We start from the raw sequence: 11,891 nt of genomic DNA on the forward strand, positions 1-11,891 counted from the left end.
ATTGTGCATTAGGGGAAAAAAACCCAACAAACTTAAGGGAGGGATTTAATTTTGGAAAATAATTTTGAACCATTTGTGGAAAATACACTTCTAAGAATGAATAAAGCAATAAAAACCCAGTTCTAAATGCAGTGTCAAAACACGAGGTTGTAAGTGGGAAACTGATACAAAAAATGCATTAGGGAGAGTGAATCACTGCCCACACAAAAGAGAGCAGGGTGGCACTGTGGAGGCCCTTGAGAGAGAAGAATGGCACTTGAACCTAAGACGTGAGGCATTTGACCTGGCTGTTGGCATCCTTTGATTTTTGGGAGAGCATTGTGCTCTTAGCAGCATTTAATAGACCAGAGGGGAACAAGTTACGAACCTGGTGGCCAGAGATGACTCAGTAGTAACTGGAGATAGAAAAGCCAGAAGAATGGGCATCTTGTACGGAAGAGAACAGAAGGGGCAAGGAGGAGGCACTTGAGCTTGTGCTGAAATGTCCTGGCAAACAAGGGGCAGTGAGCAGGTACCAAAGCCGTGCAGGTGAGGGACAGCCTGAATGGAAGACCTAGTCATGAAGGGCCCAAACAGGTTTGAGAGGAAGACGCAGGCAGAGGTGCTTCTGGGAGAAGCAGAAGCGTTGGGGAGAGCTGAGAGAGCAGGGCTGAAGAGCGAGCAGACAGAAAGGGAGGAGTGGAGGAAAGAAGTGGCCTTTAAACTGTGTCCACGGGATGGCAGTGGCCAGGGAAAGGGACAGCACACCTGGCAGCGGCCTGCAGGTGATCCAGAAGGGATCTGACAGGCAGGCGGTGTGTGCGGATAGCTGGGGCTTGGAGGCATGCTGGTGACGGAGGTGGGGTGGAGCAGGTAGGAGAGTGGAAGTAAGGAGGTCAGTGCTGCAGAAGTGGTGTGGGAGTGAGTGGGATAGACAGGGACGTGGGCTGCAGCAGAAGATGAAGTGATGCAGATACACTAATGACGGTGTCTTGAGTTCTCTGTTGCAGTGTGTGTGAGAGGGAAGGGTGTTGGTGTGTATGTGTGGTACATCGACACATTTCTTTGAAAGGAGAAAAAAAGTCTATATTATTCCGTGATGCAAACAGATTTTTATGTTCTTAATGTGTGTAATTTGTGTTTGTCTTACCAGTTGATAGATTTGTCTTGCGAGTTTTAGTTCTAGTGTATGGAAAAATAAACAAAGTGGCAACAGCCTGTGTAGCAGATCTTCCTTTTTTGCAAACTTGCTTGCTTGCTATCCTATGAGTGATAATTTCAGGGGTTTTGTTCTGGTTTTAAGTAGTTGCTCAGCATTTGTGTGCTGAGGCTGTACAAGTGTTTCTGAACAGGGGTTGGGTGTTGTTCCTTTGCTTCCTTTCTGCTCTTAGCTCTACCTTCCAGTTTCCAAGGCTTACAGTTTGCTCAGGAATGTTTTTTTGGAATGGATGTTCATCCAGGCCCTTCTCTTTCCTGGCAGATGTAACACAGAATAATTTTCTGCACTTGGGTAGATTTCTGCCCATCTTTGGTTTTCTGGGGAGATGGCTTGCACACTGTAGGTGAGGGGATGGCCCAAAGATTCAAAGTCTTTGATTAAATGGCAAGGGGAGGGGATGTATATATATACATGTTTATGTAAGGAAGGTGGAGTAATTCTCAACAGAGTTGTCAGGGTTTATCTTGTGATATCCAAAATGTCCTGACCTGCCAAAATCTGAAGCATGCCTTACGTTGTGCTGTAATGAGAGCAAAGTTAACAGGGTTGCTAAAATGTGCCTTGAAATTGTATTTATAAGCAGCGGATAGAATCTGTCTCTTCAAATGATACATTGCAGTGATGTTCCACAGAGATAATTCAGCACTTCATACCACAATAAGCCGGATCAACTGACAGCTGAAAGATTCAGTTTTAGGTTTAGTTTCTCTTCTCTTGGCTGGGAGCTTTGAAGTCCAGAAAAAGACGTTTTGTGCTTTGTATTAATTCAATATACAAGACTATTGCTTTCTGCCCTTTGTGTTTAAAAAAGTAAAGAAATAAAAAAAAGGTAGTTACGCTACTGTGTAAGTCAACTCGTGCTTTATGGTAATGTCACTTCTGTTGTACTGACTACACCTGTTTGCTTTTCTGTGCTGCCTGTGATGGACCAGCACAAGATTCAGTATATTTTGAAGTTAGATTTACCACGTATGCATGGGAAATAGCTTTTAATGATAAAAACTAAAGTGAGCTAATGGAGTAGCGAAGCAACAGCAGACACCTTCTCATCTTTTAAAATGGCTGGTGAACTTAGAAACTTGTAATCCCTCTTTTGAACTACTACAAGTTACACTTGTGGATGAAATGATCTCCAGGGGTACTGTGTACCTTAGGTAAAAGGAGGTAAAATGAAGGTATTTCTGAGACACTGGCTACCCACCATTTGCCTTCAGCACTGTCCTCTGCCAGTTTGGGGCTGGTGTCACAGAGGCAGAGCTGCGTGTAGTTTAACACAGTGGGTCCTGAGTCTCAGCTGGTCAAAGCAAGCTTCAGCTTGGCTGGTTTGGTATCTCTGAAGTCCAGAGTGTCTGCGCTCAGGCCTGGGCATACTCTGCATGCTTGACATTCAGAAATGCTGCAGAGAATGGAAAAACTGTGATTGAAAGTCTTAATTACCTGCTTAAGTTCTTATATGTTTAAGAAAGCTTCCTAAAATAGAGGTTGTCCATTGTAGTTTGTGATTTGCAAGAGCTTACAGGGAAATACTTTCTCTCTCTCTCTATATATATAAATAAATAAAAATAAGTAACCTTCTCTCTCTATATATATATATAAAAATAAATAAATAAAAATAAGTAACCTAACAACTGAAAATGAGGTTCTGGCAGTGTGTGTTTTGTGAGTTTTGCATTGCTTCTCAGTGCTAAACAGTGCTGTCTCAGAAGGTAATGTTTAACAGAATGCTTTTATGACTTATTGCATATGATTATTTCTTGTATTTCAGGGCACTGTTTCTCTCCCTTTCCCCTCTGCCCTTTTCTCCTTCTGTTCCTCCCCACCCCCCACCCCTGCAATCTTTTTACTCTGTAAAATGGGATTTTGGGAAGAGAGAAGTCTAGCCAAAAAGCTTGGTTCAGTGCTTTACAATTCCTTTGTAATACTGGCGGGTGGGAAGTAAACAAACAACTTGCCGGTGTTACTTGGGAATAATTTTTTGTTACAGTAGGGCTTTAATAGTTAATCAAACAACACTGTTATAATTCTAAATCTGTTAACAGGTTAACGCTTGGCAACACTTCTATTTATAAGGTAATGATTTTACTGCAGGAATTGGAGCAGTAGGATATATTAGGTATAAGAGAAACTAATTTATTACCTTGAATTTCTTAATTCTCCACACAGCTTATTTCATAGCAACGCACCCTAGAAATAATCTTTACCTTCCATTGACCTGCTGAACACATAGCTGGAGCTAGTAAATTTGCTTGGTGTTAAACATACAGGTTTTTAAGTTTGAGGTCTGCTATGGGCAAGTCATTACACTAGTGCTGTATGAATGTACTAAAACACTGAAGTTTGTTCCTTACTGGTGTATTTGTTAGTTTGTGACAGGGAGGAATTTGGGCACTTAGGGCAACATTGATTCATGTTAACTTTTGCTAGGGTAGGAAATCAACAATTCAAAATGTTTACTTTTAATTATGCTTATGTTTTTCTTGCATTCAGGTCTTGATTGAGACAGCACAAAGGCATTCTGGTTTTAGCTAGTGGTATAGCTTCTCATTTGATACAAATTGATTTCATGGCACTGTGTGCACTTACGGCAGCTGAGGATGTGGTTTGTGTGTAGCTTGCATTGATGGGGCAGATGAAAGGGGTAGCAAGAAGGGGTATGTGTGTATGTGTGTGCAATGTACTGTAGTCGTGCATTTTCTTCCAGCTGATGATCCAGTCCCTGTCCTTTTGCAGATAATGTAAAAATAAAACTAACTTTTTCCTTGTCATGATGCTGCAAATAAAATCAAGATACTTCCCCACCCCCCCACCCCCTTTTTACCATACAAACTGAGCACGTAACAGAGTATACTGGCAGGAAAATACCTTGCCCATACAGTTTGAAATCAGCTGCCATGCTGAAGATTTTAAATGGCCATGTTACAAGTCTGGGTAGATTGCTTTGCAGTGGGAACCCTAACAAGATCATTAAATATAAAAGTGCTGTTGGACGCTGGGAAAATGCTGTGCTGCCCATGTATATGTGCATCTCTATAGACATGCATGAATAGACAGCATCAATGCCATTGATTTGAGTAAGGAGGTAATACACAGTATTGAGGTGACTTTGCTTGTATTTGTAACTGACATACTTTGGTTTCCTACTATCAGAATTGTGGCTGTTTCAACTTTTATTTTACAGTACTTGAGAATATGAAGACATTAAAGTAACTCGCTCAGTGGGTGTGGCCAAATAGGAACACTTTATTGTTACATTGAAGTAAAATGGAAAGCTTTTTTTGTTTGCTTTTTAAAAAGAATTTTTTGAATCTAAGATGATGCTTATATTCAGAATTAGTGATGCTGTTACAGCACGTCAAAATAAGAGCCTTTGACTTTCCAACATATATCATTAATGACCCTAGGAAAAAAAAAATCACATCTGCGCGAGTGCCGTTCTTGGCTTTTCTAGGGCTGATCAATAATCACATTGTGTATTCATTCCCCCTAGCCCCCCACCCTGTGAGGTCAACTTTAACTACTAGTCTTTATATTTCAGAAAAAGGACATAGACTGCCTTATGCATTAGTAATATTGACCTTAATGTTTCCTTTGGTTGTAATTTACTGTTACCCATCAAAAAAAATCAGGGTGGGTTTTTTTTTTTTGTTGTTTGTTTGCTTTGGTGGTTTTTTTTTTGTGTTTTTTTTTTTTTTGGTTTTTTTTTTGTTTTTTTTTTTTAAATTTAAATACTTCATCTGTCATTTTTCAGGACAGCTTTTCTCCTCTTCAGCCTTCTGGTGCTGTGTTGAGAGGTCTAGGTAGGAATTGGACTGAGGATGCTGAGTTTTGCTATGGTTGTGCTATTTAAATGCATCCTCTCTTGATTGTATTGAAGCATGTGACAGTGACAATGGGAGAACAATTTCAGGGCCCTGTGTCTGGATGGTAACACAGCTGCTGCAATAAAGTCTTGTTATGGTTGACCAATCACATTTGGACAGTTATTTTTAATTAGAAGTTTTTACCTTGCGTTAGAAAATAGTTTGCAGCAAACTGGTAGATACTTGGGTGAAGTTAGTTTTATCCTCTTGCCTTGAAAGATTAATGTTGCTTTTTTGTTTTGTCCTACAGCCAGAATAAATAGTCTTGAAAGAATTTTGTCTTTAAAATATGTTGGGGTTTTTTGGTTTTTGTTTGTGTAGTTTTTGTTTGGGGTGTGTGTGTGGGTTTTGATTGTGTGGTGTTTTTTTTTTTTTTTTTTTAATTGTGGACTATAGTGTAGTGGTCTCCAGCAACTGCTGTAAAATAAAGGGTTATTGTGGGTAGGTCTTGTCAGTGTTAGACATCACCACTCGTTTTAAGTCTTGTGATGGCATTTTGTGATTTCTGTATTGTTGTTTTTTTCCATGAAAGTACTAGTGATACTGGTTCCCTTTTATTCATTTCTTCATATTAGAGGGGAAATGTATTTTGCTCATAATGGATTATTGATTGGTCTGCGAACAGCAGAAGCCCCAAGGCCTTGTCATCAATGGTACTTACTCTCCCAATAGTGAATGCATCGCTTCATGCAGCTATTCGCAACCCTAGTCTGTAGAATATAAGCCCGTAATTGTTACTCTTGTGCAGCGCAGTTTTTAGGGAGAGGAACTCTTCATTGTCATTATGGGATTTTCCCCCTCAATTTGTTCAAAGAATAGTCCCGTTGTTTTGGTAGCAAGATAAAGCTTGTCCTGGATGTTAATGATATATTTCAATTCATTGCTTAGAATACTACAGTGTAACTAATAAAGTACATTTCTTTGTCTCCCAGAAGACAAACACGCACAGTATACTAAAACACAAAATATGTACTGAGTGGGTGACAGCCCTGTGTTTCTCAACATACCCTGTTGCAGTGCAAAAGCACTCACCCCTCTCGCTCCTCAATTGCTTCTTGAGGAGCCACAAAAAATCTGGGTTGCAGAGGTTTTGCTGACTTTATTTTGAGAGAGATCACCTTGCTGCAAATGCCTACCTCCAGCTTTTCCAGCATTGATGTTTTTATCTTTATTTCAGTGTATTCTTTCCTCTGCTAAGGGTGTGGTGTTGGTTGAGAAAGGCCCGACTCTGCTTTTGCAGCCCTGGCTGCTGCTCTGAAGCCTGCTGCAAAATGTCATTAGCTCATGGAGGGAGAAAGACACAAAAACACATGATGTATTTAGTGAAGCTCAAAATAATATCTCAGGGTTCAGACAGCAAACTTCTCAAGTGGGAAGAGCTTCCCCAGCTGCAGGGGAAGGGTGATTTAAAATAATTAAAAAAGTATTGCAAAATGTTGCTGAAGGTTTTTATAAAGCCTAAGTGGAAATGGACTAATAGAAATTCCTTGTTTGTTTTTCCAGGAGCTTTTTATGTTTCCTTTCCAATCTTGTGTCAGTTTTGGCAAGCTTAAACAAACTTCAGGAGGTCTGTTGTCAAGATTGCTGCTCTTAATAATTGAAGAAATTTGAAAATTTGAGAGTCTTCTACAGCTGGCACAAGATTTTTGGATAGCTTTTTATTGGGTTAGTTTGGATTACTCTCAGAAAATCAATTCAGAGTATGCTGCCTTTTACCTAAGGGCAAGTTTAGTCTGTAGGTTGCAGAATGCCAGGATCTCCTGCAAATTCAGGTATGGCTTACTATTTAAACGTATGCTCACTTTTCTACCCTCTGGTGTAGTCTGAAGGATGCTTGAGGCAGTAAAGGGTCTTTAGGCTAGTGACATGGTCTGTAAGAGGCATTTCAGTAGGACTGGTGCCTAAATGAGGATGGCAGGATGGAGCCTTTAATCAGGGTGGTGGACTGATGACCCTCATGGGATCTGGGTGTTCAGAAGAAGCCACGACCACAAAATGAGGGGGAGGGTGTTCAGGTAGTGCAAGGCTGATGTGTGTGAAGGACCGTGTTTCTGCAGCCTGGGGAGAAGACAGGGAGGGGGAGAAAGGTCTCTGTGGTCCAGTGAGCACGAAGGCTGGCGTCGCACTTGTAAAACATTCTGTCTTTCATCCACTCTTTCCCTGCACTTAACTCTCTTCTGGCCTCTTCACTCTGAACAGCAAAGTTTGGCTCTGGGGCAACCTGAGCCTTCTCAAATCAGGAGAGATCAGCTGTCCAGGCTGCTGTTCTTTGAAAGATACAACTCTCTCAAATTCACTGCGATGTTTACATGTTATGTCCTATCATTTCATCATCTAGAAGGAATTTCAGTAAGATATTTTTTCCACAAGATCACGCCTCACAGTGTTGGTCTATTTTTTTTTTTTTTTTTAAAGTCATTGTTTCTTTTGGCACGGGAACACGGTGGAGTGATTGCAGTGTATATTTAAACATCTTGGAGATTAGAGGGGTGATATTTCTCTAGTGCATTTATCTTTCAGATGAGACTTGCAATACTCACACCCAAACTGAATGCAGTTTGTTTTAAAATATTCACTGTGCTGTTTGAATAGGTCTGTGTAGCTTCCCAGATTTTATGTTCTTATTTATTACTTACTGAAGAGTTTTCCTTTCTTGCCACTACAGCCCATGCAATATAATTTTTAAAGTTAGGTTTAATTGAGAATTTAAAGAAGAATGTATAGTCTTCTGTATGTTGGAACAGGAATTTTCTTTTATGTTTCCTCTGTCTGCACTTCACAGGTTATTTGTATGTAAGAAATGAACTTGCAATTACTTTTTCAGTATGGTATCTTGCATTCTGTTTTTCAATTTCCTTGTGTTGTTTATTTCCAATTTCTTTTTTCATTAATTGTTTTCCAAGAGGCATAAAAGGTCCCTAAAGGGGTCTGTCTTGCCCTGCGGGGAGTCCTCACAGTGTACCTGGTCCTTTTCCAGGATGTGCAGGTGGCATGAAGAGAATAGGTATTTCAGAGTGCTTCTGTTTCATTTAAAGTGATCTTCCTCTGTATTTTTATGCATGCTTCGTTTCAAGACTATGTGAGAGTCTTGTAGGAGCTGTGAGGATGATGCAACTATGCACCAGTGTACCTGCCACTCTGCCAGCCGGGATGGACTACCATGGCCTTGCTGGGGAAGCCGTGGCTGATGCTGGGAAAGTCACCCAGGCTCCCTAGTGAGAGCAGGTTGCTTTGGCCAAATGTATTTTCTCTCAAGCCAAGAACTCTCTCTGAGTTAGTTTTAGAGAAGTTTTGATGCCTAGACATTTGAAACAGAGTTGAGTCTGACAATACTTGGCTCAAGCTTGTAGGAAAACTTGTTTTCCCTTCAGAGGGTGGGAGGATAAAAAAAAAAGTCTTATTTTTATTTGTTCCCATGTGGGTCAAGGCAAAGACTCTCTGTGAGGCAGTGGGTGCAGGAACAAGCCTTGTAACTAAAATATTTGGCTGAGCAAAAACGTTTCTGGCATGCCACAACCTCCTGTTGTTGGGTCTTTGTGTTTCTCTTCCACCTTGCTTTATATACCAAACCCGCATGTAAACAGGTGATGACGTTAAGTGCCTCAGTGTATTTTAAAGGGGCTGAAAATGCCTCCCTGACACTGGCCAGCCACTTCTTCTGTGGACTGCTGATCCCTAGTTCAACAAAAAGAAGTGAATCTAGTTTATATGCCCCTTAGAATATCAACCCCCAGCTCAAGGAGTTGTATGGCATTTGGCATGGACTGCAATGCCATTAAAACACACAAAATATTTAAAAGACTCTATATGAATTTACAGTTCACATTCACTTGCATTTCCCTATGGCTTGCCTCTGTGCTAGTGGAGGATCTCCGTGCTGTGACAGTCTGGGCGAAATCTGTTGGCTGGATGTGGCTCCACTATGGATTCTGTGTGACAAGCCGGTGCTAAGGATCTGTAGGGTGAACTTGGACCAAAGCAATGCAAGGTTACTGGTTACTACCTGAAAACACTGAGAGTTGAAACATTTTTTAGTAGCCTTAGGGTAGCTGGAGGTGGCCATATTCCACGTGTGCTGAAAGAGAATTATTTCACAGCACTTTCAGGTTTTTAATTATTTCAGAATACAAATAATAGTTATCATTGCAGTCAGCTAGAAAGAAACAGAAATAGCTATGGCAAAATCTTACTGGCAGCAGAAGAGTGATCAGTGTAATTTGATTTACCAGTTGATGCCTTTCATCCCCGTGCCATCTTTGATGTTGAAATAATTGCTTAGTAATTAATGATAAGGTGGAAATTACTAAGCCATAATGTTATTTTCTATTGAGTAGGGTTCTTTACAAATGGTCTTTTCCTCTTTTTCTAAGTTCAGTCTTCTGACTTGAAGTTTTTTTCCCAAAGTTGTAGGTTTTATTTTGTTTTTTGCTCCTTCTTTCCAATGAATGCTGGCTTTGTTGTTCTGGAAAGAGCCCCTCTAAAAGAATTCCTTTTAAGTGGTACTCAAATGATGTGAGAGGGGAATTGTAAGTTGTTTGTATATGTTTGTGTCCATCGATTTACCAAGGCCTAAAGGATAAAAAATCTCCACACAGTGCAACTTAGATTGGATGAATATCTGTCTTCCCCCTGGAATTTCTGTCTGTGGAAGATCAAGCTTGAAATTTTGTGACTTCTGTTAATGTGTATGAATTCAGATAATTAAAATGTAGGAATACTGTCTTTCAACTTTTAAAGTTATAAATTGCAGTTTATTGGCTAAGCTAAAGTAATGAAAATGAAACAATTTTCTAAGAATATTTTGGTTGATTTTTTGATATATTGAAGATGATAATGCTTCCATTAAGTATTTTAGAATATTAAAATAATCCCCCCCACCCCCGCACCCCATTTAATATAGGGTTAGAGGGATCTCCTGTGAGCTGTGAGTGGGCTAATATCCATCTTACAAGTAATGCCTTCTTCATATCCTCATTTTCATAGCTCAGTTTCATTAATGAAAATACTCTAAATAATTAAAGTGAAATATGTCAAGACTAGGTGCAGGGAAGCTGTGGCCAAGTAAACAGAGCCACTCTGAAGCTCTGGATTTACATGCCCCTGCACTGCTGCATACAGCATTCTTGTCCAAGTTTGGCTTTTGAAGCTCTTTTGAACTTTCAGACAGGAAACACTGTAGAAAGTTTGGTTAAAATGGCATCTACATTTAAAACAAAAAAAAAAACCAAACCCCAAACTAAGGTCACTAGTCAAAAACTCAGCCTACCAATAAGCAGTGTTGTCACTGGTATAAAGTATAGAAAATGCATGATGTAGAAAATACTGTATAAAATCCCTGGGAAAATCTGTCCCTGAAGCTTGCCATCTTTTTTTCTGCAGTGGTGCAGAACATTTCAGAAGAAGCTGTTGCCTGTTCAAGTTTGCAATCATGTTAAATTCAAGAAGTTACCCTGGTGTTTCTTTTCAGGATTTAGTGAGTTTTAGGTTAATTCTTTGATTATAAGACAATATGGCTTGTTACTTGGCAGATTTAGATTATGGGTCAGATAAGTAAGGTGTAACTCTGAATTGTTTCATCCATAAATTTGCTGTGTAAACTGCATTCTGCATTTGTGTGTGCTGTTTGGCAGGTTCACCACAACTTCCAGTGGCTTTCATCCTTTATGTACCCAGGGAGTTTCTTCTGAGGCTGCCCCTCAGTTTGGTTTTAAGTGGCTAATTTCAGAGATTAATTTAGATACACTTGCTTCTGAACCGCCTGCTCGTATGGACTTCCGAATTTGTGTGATCTGATCTGCTCTTTTTTTTTTTTTTTTTCAGTCATAATAAATCATTCATATATAAAATTTCTTCATTTGGGAAATGAAATTGCATTTGTAACATGTCTCTTACTTACTACTGTCAGCTTTCTGAGGAAAAAGTAGTTTGGGTAGGTGCTGTTGATAACTCCTCACGCACTGAATAGATACTAGATACACAGAAAATCAAACTCAGAAACAAATGGTCTTGCAGCATATAAAAGGGATAGATTAACTTAAACACAATGAAGTTACTCTATAATGTAACTGAGATCAGTATTGCGTCAGTTTTACCTTGCTTTTTGTTAGGCTCTTGCTGGTGATGGGGTTAGACTACTTACATATCGAAGAGGCTCAGAGGCGAATACAATGAGAAACTTCAAAATTTGCAGCTGTAGATCTGTAGCTCTTTATTGTCATACATGTCGAGTGATGGATGTGTGACTATAGAGTCCTTTTATTGCTCGGTGCATTTTTAGCGATGTTTTAAGAAACTGATGTTTTCTCAACATAGTAATGGGTTGGTTCCCTATTTACTAGAGAATATAGTATCCTTTGATCTTAGCCATGTGGTGTTTGTAGTATTTAATGAGGATAGGAAGGGGGCAAGGTTTTTGTTTTATAGTGTGGTAATGGGAAATGAAGCAATCTATGGAGATCTTAACCGTGGGTTCTTGCCATATACAAGGTAGAGAGTTGCTGGTGTGTTGCAGCTGGCATTGCTGAGGCAGATATTGATGCTTGCATTTAATCATGACAAGATACAAAAGCTTTTAGACTTCTGTTAATCTGTTTTGTTAATCAAAGCTGTTTCTTGTTTTGTTTGTTTGCTTATGGTTAAGATTCTGTTTCACTGAGGTGCTGTGGTCTCCTGTGTGTCTTGTTGACAAAAATTGTTCACTTTTAAGATCATTTGATACATACACACATTATCAGTTTACTTTGTTAGACTGAGACTAAATATTACACTTTGAGGTGGTTTTTTTTTTTTTTTTCTTCATTGTCCATCAGGAAATAACTTTTAGTTTTTTCTGA

General features: G+C 39.6%; 1 protein-coding gene across 3 annotated transcripts in view; it reads left to right on the top strand.

The window, feature by feature from the left end:
• Positions 1 to 11,891, top strand: part of ZNF516 (zinc finger protein 516) — a 105,417-nt gene that overhangs the window by 32,318 nt on the left and 61,208 nt on the right. The window lies entirely within an intron of this gene.

Source organism: Falco naumanni, chromosome 3, assembly GCF_017639655.2.
Source record: "Falco naumanni isolate bFalNau1 chromosome 3, bFalNau1.pat, whole genome shotgun sequence".
NCBI classification, from domain to species: Eukaryota; Metazoa; Chordata; class Aves; order Falconiformes; family Falconidae; genus Falco; species Falco naumanni.